Consider the following 17,800-nt stretch of genomic DNA (forward strand, 5'->3'; position numbering starts at 1 on the left):
ATTAATTGACTCCATCTGTATTGGCCTAATGACTGATTAAATGACTAATCACGGAAGTCTTAATTAAAATCGTTTTTCTGTGCAGAAGAGGATGGAGGGAGGAAGGCAATCATTAATGTGTTATAATGTATGTCAGATTCCATTTGTGCCATTTACTAACAGCCATCAAATGAGTAATTATGCACAAGGTCATTCTGTAAACTTTCTGCATACATCAGACTGATTGGATTAGGGCTCAGTGCTTGGCTAGGTTCTGCGTGTGGCTGCTTTTTTCCAATCACAAACCAGGTAATTAATATCGCTCAGAATAAATAAAGGAAGTTGACATTTCCTCTTCCATCTTTGCACCAGCCAACCCAAAGATTCATATACAACTTTCATACGTTGCTGGGTAAAGTCCTGTAGCTCGTACATTAAATCAAGCCCATCCTCCTCAGCCATTCAATATGCTTCACGAATTGACAGGGATCGCTGTCACACAGTGAAATTCTGTAATATGCAAAGAATTTTTCCTGCATGAATAAAATGACCAGGCAATTAAAAGAACCCTTTTCAAGTAAAGCAGGATGGCAGTATAAAACTTGAATAAGTTCTATTTGCCAGCCACCTGACTACCCTTTGCTAGGAAAGTGCATAGTGACCTTTGCTATGGAAAAATAACAAGCTGCTTTACCTCAACAGCTGAGACTAATCTATTTAAAACAATGTATTAAAATGAGTAATGGAATAAAAAAAAGTGCGTCTTAAGATTAGCTAAACCAACTTTCCACTTGCATGTGACTCATACACAGGACCTACACCTTTTGATGAAATGTTGCATATAAAATGTTAAAGTCCAAAGTATAAATTGTAACAGAAAACATTTTGTTTGCTGACTGCTGTCCTGAAATTTCTAGAAAATCGTATTTGCAGCCACGGTTAAGTCTGCCATATCACTAGCTGCAACAATTTTGCATATCCCAGATGACAACACACTATCTTGTGTATAAAACAACATTTTTAATTAAAATTAAATATGTCTTAATGGGGGGAAAAAGTTGTTGTAGCCCTGTCACTTATCAACAGATGCCCAATTCTGTAAACGTGACTATCCTTCAAAATCCTGAATTCAAGTGTGCAGCACTGATGTGAGTTACAGCTGCAGAATTAGGTGCCAAGTACGTTCCAGTTCTTCTAAAATAAGTGAATCTACTCTTACTACTGAATAAGTTTCTTCAATTACTGTTGCCTCTTTTTCCCCGAACAGAAGTATTCTGACCAACAATCCTGATAAAAAAGATCTCTGCAGTGACACTGAAAATGGACATTCTCCTGTGAACAAACAATGTGTTGCTTTAGAGCATACCCAATTGACTAAAAATAGTGCTCAGAATATGGATGGAGAAGCTGAAGGGACAAAAAGAAAAAAAAAAAAGGAGAAGAATCTTAAGTCATGGCTATGTAACATCCAATTACACTTTTGGCATAATGAAGTACTATCCTGTCTAAACCATTCAAAGTCATGCAAGTCACAGAAAAATATATGCAAAACTACATCAGCCAGCTTCATCCAGATTTCAAGTAAATACAAATTTCAATTAGTTTGAATTAATTATAACACAAACTTGACCCTACTTACCACATAACTGAAGAAAACAAAATATGTGACAACAAATCTCTGCTTGCAGTAACTGTCAGTGTCACATATGAAAGAAGTTAATTTTACTAATAAAGGAAATGGAATTGACTGATAGATTTAAAATTAAATTCAGCTATTCTATAAATGTAATTCAGAGTTTTAAGGTAGCTCTCAAGGCTTAAACCCAGCACTGAGACTCAAATGTGCCACTCTCTGGGCTTCCAGAGAATTAATGAATCTTAGTTTCATCTTCATTTGAAGACACATACATTTAAAACAACCACAAAATCCGTCACCACCAGACCAGAACACTCCAAAATAAACGACATACATATGGCACAGTAAATCTTCCAAAACCTGAAGATATTTTTATGGAATAATTCAACACAATCTGCACTATTCTGCTAATGCAAATGAAAACTTGCACAACTACCTAAATTACAGGGTGGTGTGCCATTCTTAATCTTCATAGAAATGTAGGAGTTCCTGTTTCAATCATTCCTATTGTTTGAAATACACCAGATGATAATGGAGTGGCTGCCACTGTAGGCAGAGACTGACTTCTAGGCGAAGCTAATTAATGACTCAATGTATGACTTACGGTAGGTTTGAAGGAATTACTAGACAGCGGTGGAGATCAATGTGCGAGATAGCTGCAAGTACATTGGTGACCTGTCTGAAACTTCAGCATTGCCTTTTTTCTACATACGTTGATTATATAGGTTATTTCCAATCTTCTATTGTATAAAATAAATTTTAAGACAAAGTCAAGCATTTCAAGTACCTCTCAAGTACCTGAAAAGGTAAATCCCCTTCTCAGCACACAAGCACATACCCTTCACATCACAGTATAAAAGTCCAACTAAGCTTGACTGAAAAAGAGCCTTCTCCCTCTTTTTTTATTTCCTCAAGTATTTAAAAAAAAAAATATTAAGGTATCTTAAGCCCAAAGACAGACCACAGAAAAGAGATGGCATCCTATATGAAGGCACCTCCAGCTATTCTAGGTCTAGAATTTGGGAATTTGCAAGTCTCTACGCCACTTAATAGGATAAAGCAAAATAGGTTCAGACTAAGGGGTTGGAATGCAGCCAAGCAAAGCCATTTAAGGAAAAACACAACAAAACAAAAAACCCAGTCTACACTAAATTCCCTGGTCACACTGCAAAAATGAGGGAGACAGTTGCTGCAAGTGGCAAACGAAGCATTTTTGAAAGTGCTTTAAATAGTTAGGTACCTCTGATTTCTATTATTAGCCAGTGCACATTGTCCTATCTATTGTGGCATAAACATGACTTCTCAGTTTGGTTAAAGATGAAAAAATACCTTGTCTGCTACAGAGAGGCTATTGCAAATCAGTGGGACCAACCCGATTAGACACTGGAATCACCACGTCTCCTCATGGCAGCAAATCCCATTATAATTATTTTACACTTTGATATTAGCTGAACTAGTGACAAAGGTGGAGGATTAGTCCTCATGGCAGATTTGCTCAAGTCAGTATTTTAAAAAGCCCGTAACCTATTGTACAGTAAATAAATTAAAGCAAACACTGGAAAAGTTACCAATAAGCAGGCTATAGTAAAAGTCACTTTCATCACAAACCAAATAATGGGAAAGTTGAACAATACCTTTCTCAGAACTGTTGCAACTGTCATCCATCTCGGAGGATATCTCCATACTCATTTTGTCAGTTAAGAAATGCAAATTAGATATCCCCTATTCTTCTATTTGTTTTGTACAGTGAGCACAATTTCTGCATGAACGTCCAACTGTATTTCCATCCTCTTTGTGTCACAGAAACCTCATTTACCAGTCATTCTTCTCCATATGAAAAGATCTATAATGAGGAGTCTTTCTGTCATTGCCCTGCTCCTCTGAGTCAGGAATTTTCATTTCCCCCTAATACTTGCTGCTGTAGCTGCAATTTCATTTACTGTCATCTCATACCACAGCCTTAATGCAAGCACATCTGTGGCTGGATCATGGAAAAGATGCAGTATTGCTTTCAGAGTTGCATATCGATTAAATGGTTACGAGAAACCAGAGTTTTTATTTACTGTCTTCTCATATGGTACTTATAAAAAGGAAGGTTTATTCACTGTACTTGAAATGACAGTTTATTCTTCCAGTTACTCACCTAGCAAAAAAATCTGTACAAGAATACTGAACATGAAGTAGGACTAGGAGGTCTACTTGCACATGCATTCTCTCAGAAAATGATTAAAAAGCCGAAAAGTTATCCACAAGCTAAAAATATATTTTTAAATTCACATTTAAGCAGTATCATGAAAGAAACAGATTACTTTTTTTTTTTTGATGAAATAATGCTGTTCAAAAAAATATTTCTACTATTCTCTTCTTTCTAACACACATACGAAGCAATTTACACATGCTGAGCCAAATTTAGCTTTGGTGCAACTCCAGAAATCAGTTGTATCAGGACAGATCACTTCAATCTAAGAAAGCAGTGGATGTCACGTTCTCTGTTGAAAGCCAGAGTTTCCGTAAATCAGTATCCTGACATTTACAAGCCCTCTTGCTCTTCCAGGCTATTCAAAGCTACCTTGGCTTTTTAAAAAGCCTCCTACTATTACTTTAGTTGCCTGCCTGCCATACCTTTGCATTAGCAAAATTACAAACCGAGCATCTTCTCTTTTTCCAATTGGAATTAAAGGAATAGGATTTGAAAGTTTGTGACTACTATCTAAAGCAGGTAACAGCTAAATGGACCATCAGCCAGAGCCAGAATTTTACATTTTAAGTGTCACAGTATGATAACGGAGACCTAAAGCTTTTCCCAAGTTGGGCTTCTGCAGACATGTTATTCTTCCCTACAACAGGGCAAGAGGATTTAAAAGTTCACCTAGACCTTGACGCAGGGCAAGGAAAGCTTACTCCAGTTAAGATTTTAGACTGCAGTTAAGTTTCTGAGTTGCAGAGTTGGAAATGGATTTGTAGTTTATATTTGCAGCATTAAAAATCATTAGTTTACAGAGACTGCCCTGATTAAAAAAAACCAACCAACCAATCTTTCCTGTCCTACAGTCAGTGTGCAAAGTCAGTACTATTGGGGGGTTGAAACAGGTAGTTAAAGATGTCATGAAAGTTTTTATGAAAGAAATCACAAAGTTTTCAACAGCTAATTTAAACTCCGATAGCTAAAAGTACAACCATATCTAGGCAATCTGCAATTTGTACGTAATTGCAGTGATGGAAGTTAAAAATAACTTTTCTCTTTTTAACTTGTAAGGATGCAACTTCAGGTGGGTTTTTGGATTACATCCTAATTCCTTTTTATGATAATGATAATTCTACCTGATTCTTGCGTGAAGGAATTTGCCTTTTGTCCATCCACAATGGAAGATACATGTTCAAAGAGAATTTTGATATTTCCATTTTAATTAAATATTGAGTTGATGAATCTCAATATGGAACATAATATGAAACTATATACGCAAAATAAAATACCTATACTTTCCTGAGCCTGTAATTATAGAATCATAGAATCATTTAGGTTGGAAAAGACCTTTAAGATCATCTAGTCCAACCATTAACCTACACTACCAAGTCCACTCTAAACCAATCAAGGGTAGACTAGACTAAAACTGAAACGGTGCAAGCTAATTCTTTCCTATCAAGCAGAAAAATGCAATGCCAGTGGTGGCGTTTTCCAACAGTAAAAGCAAGGGAAGGATGCACTGACTGGAGTTCACTTCTGATATGTTAACACCACAGTCATAATATACTACTTTCTTCACCCAATTCCATTCTAGACTTTCAGTAAACTCGAACTAGTGGGGTTTTTTGTTTGCGTGTTTTTTTCCCCAGAGAGCAAGGATTTTCTGTGCTTAAATAAACTATAATTTTAATGTTGCCACAGTTGTTCAAATCACCTTTGCAAAACTTGACTAACCTAGTAAGCGGAGCAGATTTCTTCTCTATGTAATTTTTTTCTTTTTAACTGTCTATCTACATCATATGTGATGCAATTATGGAGGTTCATTTAAACACACCACTTTTAAACTAGCAAGGTTAGATGCAATTACACAGTGTAATCACAGCAACAGAGCATCAGAAATCAGAGCAGACTGCAAAACTTAGCCGAAAAAACAGGTAGTAGATCTAATGGCAATTTTAAAGGTGTAGTGAAACCTCCAACACCTACTTCATTTGAAGTAGGGGAAAAAAGCTCTAATAAAACAAGAAAAGCACTTAAAAAAAAACCCCAAACACCCAAAAAACCCAACACCAAACACTCTCCAAACTGAAAGACTGAGAAACATTGTTCTTGCATTCACAAGGCCAGGTTATAAGGAAGTAAAAGATGTATTGGCATAAAATGTGAAAGACGGTTTTGTATCACAGTGGTCAGCTAACAAAAAGACAGGGCCATTTGTCCGAGAGAATAGCACCAATTAGAAGTGGTGTATTGCAAAGAGATAAAAACTGCTTTCAGCAGACAGCATTCTCCAGCTGAGCAGTAGGAATACTGATTCACACACACCTGCTGTCTTCCATTTTCTCCTGTGAGACTGTCATCTTCTCAGCTTTCTCAGCAGATATCCTGCCACTTGGCTTTTTGCCTCCTTTCTACAGGGGGGAAAAAAAAAAAGAAAAAGGGAAAAAAAAAGTATTTCTGTAGTGCTTAAGGAAAGTGCCAAAAATGGTGTAATTTATGATGTGCTAGTGTTTTCCTTTGCATTCGTAAGTTAAGAACAAATGCAAAATCATCAGCACTTGAATATGGTGGATTTTGATTTACATATATTACGATTCTCTCATGATTTCCTATTATTTATTTCTGTAAACAACATTGGATCCTGGTCACTAAACTATTAGCATTCCCCACAGTAACTCAAGCCAAATCATAAAAAAAAAGATAAAAGCAAGAATGTACAACTCAACAGTCAAAAGAATTTGAAACCAGAAGTTGCATCAAGTTGTCTGAAACTCTTACCTGCTCTTCTTTTTTAGAACCAAAACCTTACCGGGAGTGAAGTAAATAATTATCTTTATACCTGAACTTTTGGAATGGGCACATCTCACTTTCTCAGTTCGAACAATAATACCTAGGCTTTTCCCTAGAATTTTCCCAATATAGTTTCAAGCCTTCAGTTAGTAGACCAAGTTATTTTCTGGACTATTTCCTGGAAGTTTTAAATGCCTACACCATTGTTTTCTTCATTTAAGTGTATTGTATCCATGCAAATACAGTATTTTACATTAAGGTTGGCATAGAAACAAGTTTAATAGCTTTTACTTTCCTTCCTTTTCTGAAATATTCTTCAGAATCCTACTGTAAGAAGTACTGCAAAGCCTGAGAAATTATGTTGACAGCATTACATGAAATAGGTTGCTGTGTTTCCCCCCCCCCGCCTCTTTTCATTCAGGTGTAACAGAACTGATGCCATCTTGTATGTTTTTTGTCATAACCAACAAAGCAAACAATTACATAATTACTGCAATTACTCATGATAATTTTATACCAACCCACCCTGCAGGAACTCAAATTTCACAATTAAATAACTTCTGTTCCCTGCAAAACCTGCAAGAAGGCTGTTTTGGTCATGTTCTTAATGAGCGGAAACTTGAAGAAGCATTTCATAATACAAACCAGAAGACAGCAGAATGGTTTGGTAGGTAATTTCCCATCCTGGAAGGAATATTTTGTGTTGGAAAGCTGTTGTTGAATAATTCAGGACAAAACCTAAAAACAGTAGTGTTTTTCTCAAATTCTGTGGGGTGAAGTGTGAAAGAAAGATAATATTCTAACCGTAATACTTTATCCTAGCTACCTTAAAGTAAGAAATTTCTAGTTGCAAATGCTGCAGTTATCTCCACAGTGCCGTAACTTTATCATTATATGGCAAGATAAAAGTTAAGTCTTTGCCTCTGCAAGGACATTAAATAACATCTTTCTCTCCATTAGCTTTTGCTGTAGTAGCAGTATTTATTCTCTGGGCAATGAATGAGAACCATTGCTTACAGAATAGCTCCAGGTTCTTAATGCACTAACAGCTTCAGGAAGGTTCCTGTGTCACTAAATTTAACCTTTTTTAAAAACTGTTATTATTGATTGATAGCTTTTGTGCCACACAGTTTCGAAGGAAATGTTCAGCACTGAGAAGACACTTGTAGCAGTGCACTATAGTCACAAGGCTAGTGTAACGGTCATCAGGGATGGGAAATCAAGTTAAAAAAAAGGGACCCCATTCAACTTTTCTTCTTTAACAGTGCAGAGAAGGAACATCAGTGACCCTTTAGGGAAGAAAGAAGAGATGAACATTTCTAGTGCAAACGTTTTCCTGTTTGCCCATAATGTATTTTTTCGCACGGCGAATGTCAAGATACTTATGGTAACAAGCAAAGACTACGGTTGCTGCAGTTGTGTGATCTGAGGGAGCACCAGGAACAAAGTACTCTTGAATTCACACCCCGATTCATTGTATGACCTTGAGCAAGTCGCCCTGCACTGATGCACAGGGAAGTAACAGTACATACCTGGCTTACCAGGAATGGCAGAATTATTTAATTGTCATTATGGCTACAGCTGTGAATAGTCTTTAAAAAGAGTAAGTGCCATAGCTGTTAGGCCTACAGAAGACTTACTGAGGCACCTAATCCTTCTCCCATACAGTTGTAAGTACACAAAGGAAATTATTAAATACGCCTTTCATAGGAGACAGTGAATCCAACTCTCACCTTTATAAATAAAGTTTTCCCGCCTTTTCCAAGAGAGTCACTTGTAGAATTTTGCTCTCTTAAATAAGAGCCTCTTAAACTTCGGGAAGCCCTACATTTAGATAATCCATTTATTAAAAAAACTCTTCATGCTAATCTTTAGCTGAAATAATCTCAAAATAAGCAGCTGTTCAAAGAAAGGTGTTTAAGATCAATGGTTTCAAGGTGCCTGACAGGATTTCACATCAGTCATCTCAGAAACCCTACACATGTAGTCATATCTGTGTGTTGTCCCACATTACTGGTAACGTGGCACGAAGAAGGTTTAGACAGCAAATGAGAGAGTATTGTGCCAGGCGTTAAAAACATACCGCTCAGACAACTACCTAATAAGGTTTATAAATTCCAGTTGCACATGCTTTCAAAGTGAAGCTAAAGCAGCCAAATCAGAGAATCACTCCTTAAATACCCCCTTCATGTTAATTTTAATTACAACAATTATTACTATCAGCAAGACAAAGATCATGTGCCACCTTCAAGGGATAAGTGCCAGCAGGATGACTACTTTCATAACAACCATTCAAGATAGGGCAGCTTGACCTCTCTGGGAGTGAAATATCAATTAATTATCTTCTTACAGCCAATTCAATTACAGCACACTAATCACTTGTGTAGGACATCAAGCCAGAAGGTGGGGGCGGGGGGGGGGCGGTTGGGGAAAGGGAGGAAAAAATATTGGCAGTGAACAACCCTCAGTAAGGATGACAAGGCAGTAACCCTACAGTTGTTAACATCACGCAAATAGTTATTATGTGTTTGTAGCAGATAAATGCTGTAATATCATCCGCATTTAACTGAACTTTTTTTAAAAATAAAGAGTTATTGGTCCTAGGAGTGATAGACATTTCATTTAAAGGTGACCAGACACACTGCATTAGTCTTTAATGTTAAGAGTCAATTCAAAAGAGCTTTTGTTCATTAAGGGGGGGAAGAAAAAAAAAAAAAAAAAAAAAAGAGAGAGCAAAGATGATCTACTCAGCAGAAAGCAAAATATATTTAACTTTTGTTAAATAAACTAATATTAACTCAAGTTACTGAGGACTGTTTCACTACTATACTGAACCCAAAGAAAATTATCAAATGTGATATATCTACAGTAATGTACTAGGCAGAATATTAGTATACAAGCAAACATGTATTGATTTATGATCACATTAGTATTGCTACAGAGGCCAAACTTCAAAAAAGTATGAGTGCATGTATAAATACATCAGTATATGCAAAAGATGTGTATGCAAACGAAACCAAATTTTTAATCTATTTAATTTATAGCATTCATGAAATAAAATGGCAGAAAGGAGTATGTTAAAGGATCTCTTCTCACATGAATTTCTGTTAAATGAGTCTTGCACCATTTAGTTCAGCATAGATAACAGAATCCGAAAGAAAAAGTTATCTAGTCCATATCTGAGACAACAATGCAAGACTGCTCCTTTCAGCAGTCCTGAGGGACAGAATTTAAAGTATAAAAAAATATTTTGACAGCACAGTTGCAGAAGTTAAGCACTTAACAGTAGTTGTGATGCTAAAACTCTCACAGTATGGCCATAGTATAACTGACAATCTCTTTGTAGCAAAGAACTTTAGTCTCCCTTGCCAGTATGGTAACGACAGCAGTGAAAGACTTGCGCGTAAGTTGAAAGAATTTACAAGGAACACTGGCAGTTACTAGCCTGCTCTGGTTCATCTTCATTACTATAATTTTTAATACAGCCTGATTAAGGCTAGAACACATACCTATGCTACAGTGACACCTTCAATTTCTTTGTTGATAGCATACTGAAAGTCATCAGCACATACATTCCTAAAAAACTGAGAACTCTGAAAATTCCATTACAGACTGCAGATTAACTTTTGTAACCAAAAAATATGATATGCCATGCATCCAAGGAACAGAACACAGAGTCTAATCTTTTAGGGGGTTAGGATCTCTAGGATTTTAGGGCATTCACATTCAGAGTGTTCCATATCACTCCATATTGAGAGTGCAAAGAAAGCTTCAAAGAGCCTAGGTGTGTAACTCTTCTGAACCTGCCCAAGTGCTTCGCAAAGAGGAGACTCATACAAGATAGATGTTAACTCTGCAAATTCAAATTAAAAAATTATACTGTAGCAAAAGAGAGGAGCCAATGTGGATTTTTTCCCCTCCCTATTCTGTAACACTAACAGCATGCTGTTTCTAAAGGGCAGGTTTGTCTTTACTCGGTGCTCTTTAAAAAGTATTCTGAAAGAAAAGCACTGTTTCTTCCACCTGCAGACTCATGAATTCATGAAAGAAGATGCTACTGGGATTTCTCTTCTAGTTTTGTCCATTCTATATACCACAATCACTGCTGCAGTACCTAAAAATTCTTCCCTAGCATCCTAAGCAATGTAACCGACATCTGCCAAGTGTCTGCTCTGTGAGTGTCCCTATTCAGAGACATTCTCCTATTTAAGACTTGTTTTGAGGCAGGTTTGTACATTCTGTACGGCACCTCTGCCAGTTACGAGTACATTCTATGCCAAAAGACTATTCTACCCTTAATCTACCTTAATAGAGTACTGATGTTTATGTCCATTTCCCATAAAGAGTTCTGGTACCAGCTGAATTTCCTTGAGAAACGGGTTTTGCTCTTGAATCTGGTACACAGTAAGAATCAACATAAGAATAATACAAAAAGTATTATTTTGCAATCTAGTCAGAAGGAATATCTCCATAAACAAATACTGGTGTCTTTAGCCACCCAAACATTACAAATCCAGTCTGGATTTTATGAAGCCTTAGTACTCTAAGCACTATCACTGCAAATGGAACCAACTGTTGCTATGGAACTAATCATTGCTACAAAATAGAAGGTTAAAACCAAGAAAGATTATTAAATTGCATTACAGGATTATCACACTTAAGGAGCACAACCAATTAACATTGTCTTCTCCATGTGATATGGCAAGAAAAGTTGACAGCCACCCTCACTTTCTATTACAGCTAAGGACAACTGAGTTTCAGCACCTCATATGCCCTACTTCAGACCTTTCAAGGTGAGGCCAGGTAAGATGCAGAAACTTCAGTTAGATTGTCACATGCCGTATGAGCATTAGACAAAAGCAGGTACAGTCACATCTCTTTCATATGTATACTTTCCTCTAAGGTATGTCCTCTGTTGGTCATTGGGAATACCTGTATTGACAGCCATTTTCAAAGACGTAATTTAGCTCTACTGCTGAATTCCATTTATCAATGCTCAGCAAATGGGCAAAACACAGTAAAACTGAGGAACTGTAAAACTGTATTTCCACAGTGAACATCATGACTGTTAGAATTAAGCTAATAATTTGTTTTTTTCTCCAATGGAAGTAAGCATCAACTTGTGATAATATTGGCTTTAGGTCTTCTAATTCAGTTCCAAAACTTCTCTTTCCTTAGGGCTACATTTCAATAGGTCTTATGCTAAAAACTATGTAACAACATATGCAGTAATATAATTATGTCATTATTGTTAATTACATGTATATATGTTCATATTCATATTTTATGCAAATATTCCTTCTTAAACTAATGTTAAACGATGTCTGTGGCTACACCTGGCTGCTAACACACAAGAGGCTGTTGTCATTTGGGTTAAAACTTTGTTTTTTAAAAGAATGCTACATTTTGCCAGTGTTTTGAAACAAAATCCCAGCCACAGTTCAGCTGTAGATTACCTTTGGGACTGGTAACTGTTTGATACTTGGCGACCACGTTTGTTAGCGTAACCTTTCAGAATGGCAAGCCTATTTTAGACAATACTTTATATCAATGCCACCAGAATAAAGTTTACAGCTGGCACAACTAGTGGCTAAACCAGTGTCCATTCCTGTCATTTGAAATGGCTCCATCAGGTGTAAACTGCACAGGTAGTATTAGAACATAGTACGGTTGGTGGGAATCCATACCTTGCCTGTTGATACTGCTCAAAGAGTCTTGTTCTTTTTCATCATAAATCCTGTCTGGGAAGCTAACAACATTCCAAACCAGGTATTCTACTATATCAACCCCTCCCCGCCCCCCCTTTTTTTTTTTAAACACACATACACTGTAAAACAATTACTAGGTGAATTTATCTCTCAGTGCTGCTTTCAAAACACAGCCAATGTTAGAAAATGGTGTTCAAATTACCTATAATAAAAATAAACCACACACAGCTAGACTGCCAGTTTCCATAAGGAAAACCCATTGCATGTTTCCAATAGCAAAACCCAAACTTCCCTAATGTAAAACACAGACAACATATTTAACAAACAGTTTGCTTTCACTGCTGGTTGAAAAGCATGAAACCATGAAGGCACCAAGACTGAAATCAACTGTTAACTGAGAAAATTCTGTTCCATTAGTATCTCGCAAAGCTAACTTCAATCAACGAAAAACCCCAATAGTATGTCAAAGCAAGGTTTTAGGTTAATTTGACAAAACCCAAAGCATTTAAGAGCTAAGGGTTCTATAATATCCTTAGCATATGCTGTTGAGCCCAAGTTGTCTCGCCACAGGGTAAAGACCTTATTCCGCATACTCATGCATTACAACACTTCAAGAAGTAAGAAAAAAGAACTGTTACTAGCACCAGTACAATTGTAGTATAGGTAAACAGAATCCCCAAAATCCTGGACCAGGGAGGCTGAGTCAACAAGAATTCCAAGTATGTAGCTCCAGTCAAGGACTACTTCCCCAAATTATCATCTTAATGGCTAGATTTAAGTTTTCATACGCAGACAACATGCATTAGAAGGGACTTAAGAGTACTATATGAGTTAGAATGTACATTTATGTGAATAAAAGCTGCACCCATTTATCTCAACAGGCCCATACTATCTTGGTTACATGAGAAAGATAGTAAGATAATAAACCTGTCCACCAGAAGTACAAAAAAAGTCTCTGGTTCAAAAGACAAGTTTAGTTTAATCATTTAAGAACACATTCATATATATATGTTCAACAGGACCTGAAAAGAATTAAATGGACAGTCTTCCAGTAGGAGCAGTAACTCCTAGGCAGAGCAGCAGCTCTACTCCAATCAGCTATTCACCGTTGAAGTTTTTAGCCAATTAAATCTGAATATTCGCTAAGAGATGTGAAATATTACACTCTAAGGTTAACTTCCACAGAATTTCTTCTTGTATTTGCAATTCATTTTGCTTCAAAATAAGCCAAATTAACTATTTCAGGGTGAAGCTAAAAGGAAAAAAAAAGTCCAGATCCCTCGAACTTCAGTACCTAGGTCCAGACAAACAGTTACAAAGAGACCATGAAGAAGCAGCAGTGGAGCTTGCGTTCTGTATCTTAATGCAAACCCGCTGGAGTTCATCACTGCTACCACAGCTAGATACTGCAACAGTGACATAACGACATCTCCACAACAAAATTTCTACAGCAAGCGACAACAGAGCCCAAACCAGCCAGCCCACCCTGAATCCTCAAACCTGTTCTGCTGGGACAGCCACGCTCCCAGTCAGGAACCTGGAACTCCAGCTGCCAGCAATGATTTTTCACTACTACTGGTCACTACCTTAAACTGTTAAAACACCTTTTCAATTCGATCTTTGGAAATGAATATTGAATTCAAGTGTTTTTAATTGGGGGAGGGGGGGGGGGGGGGGGGGGAAGCCAACCCAAACCCACCCCCAAAAAAACATCTTAGAGTGAAGACTACAAAAAGCTCCTATTTTTGGCCCTAAATTTACCTTCTTTGTCTGTATAGGAATTTCAGTTAAGCAAAGATTTTACTCGTGAGAATGACTCTCATCCATATTAAAGCATTCTGTGGAAACAAAGACTTCACTCAGAGGGAGGGTTCATCAGACCCACTAAAATTATAATCATTTAATAAAAGTAATGACTACTCTGTATTTAAAATATTTTCCCAGGCAGCACTTTAGCATATTGTGTATTCCAAACAAAATGCTATTGCATAATCATTAACTCTGCACTATGTAGATCTTATGAAGAACAGAATGAAGATTCTAGTAAAATAAAGAATATTAAGTTCTCTTACGGACAGAACACACATACACATATGCCCATTAAGATTATAGGGCAGATTTTTGTTGGCTCTAACTTAGTTCAGATTAGATGCAATGTTTTGAGATGTTTAAAGGAAAAGCAATGTCATTATTTTATACGGAGAAAAGCAAGACTAGGAGGAAGTAATCTGTCCAATATCACTCAGATGATCTGGGCTCAGAACACTTTCTTTTTTGAATTTTTTTTCCTCTTTTTTCCTCCCACTCCCGTGTCATATTCACTGGATTATGATGTTACACCAAACAACCATATTTTCAGAAACTACTAGACAAAAATTCACTTAAACATCCAAAACCAAAGGGACTAACAGACATTTTAAAAACTACACAATAGCTGTTGAACCTTAGAACCTGTCACAGTGAAGACTGTTTTACAACTGCGAGTACATAAAACTGTCTTAGAAATGAGAAAAAAAATTGGAAGAATTTTTCCCTTACTGTAAATATAAGGTTATCTTCAAATACGGGATTTTTTTAAGTGTTCTCAAATCCAGTTTGAAAAGAATTGTTTGCAACATATATGCTGCAGCCAGCCAGACAATAACAGTTCTGCAATTATTGGCACCTGCATTACAATTCAATGGATTTAAATTACCAAGGGGCCATGGCAGATACCCTACTGACAACAATTAGCATAAAAATGTTCTACAGTTTAAAGCTGTGGGTGGGAATTACAAAAGGTTAACAGACTAAATATAAAAATCTTTTTGAATATAAAATCAATGCGCTTTGTTACCAAAATCTGGGTACTGTAATTTAACCAAAATAGGGTTTAGAGTATCTGGCAATCTTCCATATGTGTGAGCTTGGCTTTTCTTTTAAGCAAAATGCCGAGCAGCTAGTCTGAAAGTTTAAAACAAAACAAACCAAAGACAGGAAGGCTTCCCCCCCACCCCCTTTTTTCTTATCCCCTTTTTTTTTTTAATTTTCTTAGGCTTAGCACCAAAATGAACACCACTCTTACCAGGACTCAGAATGATCCTTTTATATGGTTAGATTCAAAATCCCAGATTGTCTTATTGCATGATTTAGAGAGGGAAATGTTTTAGTGGTCAGAAGAAAGTATGCTAGAAGCTTCTGGACTGGACTGAACTCAAAAAACAAACAGTTTTCTCAGAAGGTCATCATTACAATCACAACATCTATATTTTCAGAAGTGGCTTCTACTTCTGTAGCTACCGGGGGAAATAAAAAAAAACCCCAACCTGTTTTTCATAATGCTTGGGACCGCAGCTTTCTTTTATTTAGACTGAAGATACAAGCAGATGAAAACAAAGAAATTCTGCTCATTAAAAGTACTAAATCAAAATGTTGAATTTGATGAAAACATACAAGTATAATAGACATCAGCAAGAAGCTACTTCAGTAGAAATCTAAACTTGATAAGCCTAAATTTTTATCTAGATTGTCCTTTGTGTTTTTTGTTGACAAGACAAATGATCAAACAGCAACTTTGGATCTCGATAAATTCAAAGTAAGAACTTTGACATGAAAGCTTAATTCCCTTTAACCACCCAATAATTTATCTTTCTTAAAAAATGATTAACAAGTCTCAGAATAACATAATTACCTGGGAAACATATCATAGGCTATAAAAGTAGCAGTAAAGCAAAGCAGATAGAATCTAACTGTACGAGTCTCTTAACTCCAAATTGATGCCTCATTAAATTGACTTAACATGGATGTGCTTGACACATGCTGGTACCCCTTTTATCACAATTAGTGCAACATCTCCAGCACTCCTTGCAAGTCTAATAGAAGCAGCATGTTTAGGACTAGCCCAAGGTTTCTAACTGCAAAATCAGCAAACATGTTAATCATCACTTTGTTGCCCCGTTGGTGTGAAATGAGATTACAGATGTGTATTAGAGATTATACAGAGGACTAACAAATTGATTTAGCTACTCTTTCAGCATGGTACTGTAAGATGCTTTCCATAATTACTTCTTTTTAGATATATTTCTATACGACTACCAGTGTACTAACGTTTGTCGAAAAGGTGAGCCAGGTTACCAACTTTTATACACGTTCTAGTATAATCCTGTACAAACAGGACTTCTCTTCCTTCCCCCTCCCCAAGATTTCCTAATACTATAGCATACTTAACTGTAATGAATATTAATGAATATTTTAATTAATATTAAGATTACAAAAACCACAGATGAGAAGCGATCTCCTAACTGCAAAACCCTTAAGGAAAAAGGTAGTTTTGGGGGAGAAGGTATGAGGGTAGGGGTGAATAATGCAATGGAAAGAGGCACTGACTCTCTCAGTTCTGGAACTGCCATTACCCAGACATTACCAGCAATGTGGTTAGAGATAAAAGTAGTTAGAGGTACTCCATAGTGATCACTGAGTAGTTTCAGGGATTACAGGGAAGGTTAACATACACTGAACCTTGAGCTTCCCTGTGTTCATGCAGAATGCCTCGAATCAACTACTGCAAGCACTGGTTCTTCAGTGATGAAAAACAAAAGACTATTAGACAGGTATGTTTTGCATGAGAGAGATTTAAACCCTACCTTCCTGCACAAGAGAAGGGGGATTGTCTTGAATGAGGATCAATTGCATTTCTGGGTTTGGGTTTTTTTTTTTTTAAATTTATAAGCTGCCTCTAACTGCACAACGCAAGATGTTAGTCTTGCCTTTTTCTGCAGTCACCCTAACTGCAAAATCCCATCTGAAGTAACTCTGATGCTTTAGAAGAAACAAAACAAGCACTGTATATAGGCATACACACATATGTATGTGTATAAATGTTCATACATATGGACAGTGCATTGATTAGTCAGTTACAGTAGCAGACAAGAAAGTAGACTCTGGGTACGGATGCACATAGGCACCTAGTCTCACGGGGGGGGGAGGAGAAAAAAAAGGGAGGGAAGAGAGATCATCATTGTTAATTATTTCAGAAGTTCAGATCAAAGAGAAGAATAAATCATCTATACAGACAGATGTTTACCAAAGGCGTTATTCACTCCAAATATAAGCTTAAGTACTACATTGCAAAAGTCTCAAAATACTTGGAGTGAAGTAGAGGAAGATGCAAGATAGGAGTGACTGGAAGGAATACATTTAATTTTATCAATTAAAAGACAATAATGGTTTCTGTTTTGGTTTAGATTCTCTGCGTATGAAAGACCTGAAACAATTCACAACCATTTCCACCAATAAAGTAAGAAGAAATATGCCAATCCTACCCAAAGTTTGCATCATTTTTAGAAGAAGAATCAAAAAACCTTAACACAAAACCCCTCAAAGGTATAATCTGCAAAAATAATCACTTAACAACCGTTTTCCTTACTATTTTACCTCCAGCTAGGCTGCACCCTCCTCTATAAATGCTTTAGACTCTTCTTCAATATTCTCCCTATAGAAATACAAGAAAGTGTACTCCAGCTT

At 36.7% G+C, this 17,800-nt stretch overlaps 1 long non-coding RNA gene across 1 annotated transcript in view; it reads right to left on the bottom strand.

Annotated features, from left to right (window-relative positions):
- LOC142594953 (uncharacterized) overlaps positions 1 to 17,800 on the bottom strand; it is a 40,851-nt gene that overhangs the window by 1,440 nt on the left and 21,611 nt on the right. Inside the window, exon 7 of the long non-coding RNA XR_012831653.1 lies at positions 6,126 to 6,211. This is a non-coding gene — a long non-coding RNA (uncharacterized LOC142594953). The remainder of the gene's footprint in view (positions 1 to 6,125; positions 6,212 to 17,800) is intronic.

Source organism: Pelecanus crispus, chromosome 15 (assembly GCF_030463565.1).
Source record: "Pelecanus crispus isolate bPelCri1 chromosome 15, bPelCri1.pri, whole genome shotgun sequence".
Lineage (NCBI taxonomy): Eukaryota > Metazoa > Chordata > Aves > Pelecaniformes > Pelecanidae > Pelecanus > Pelecanus crispus.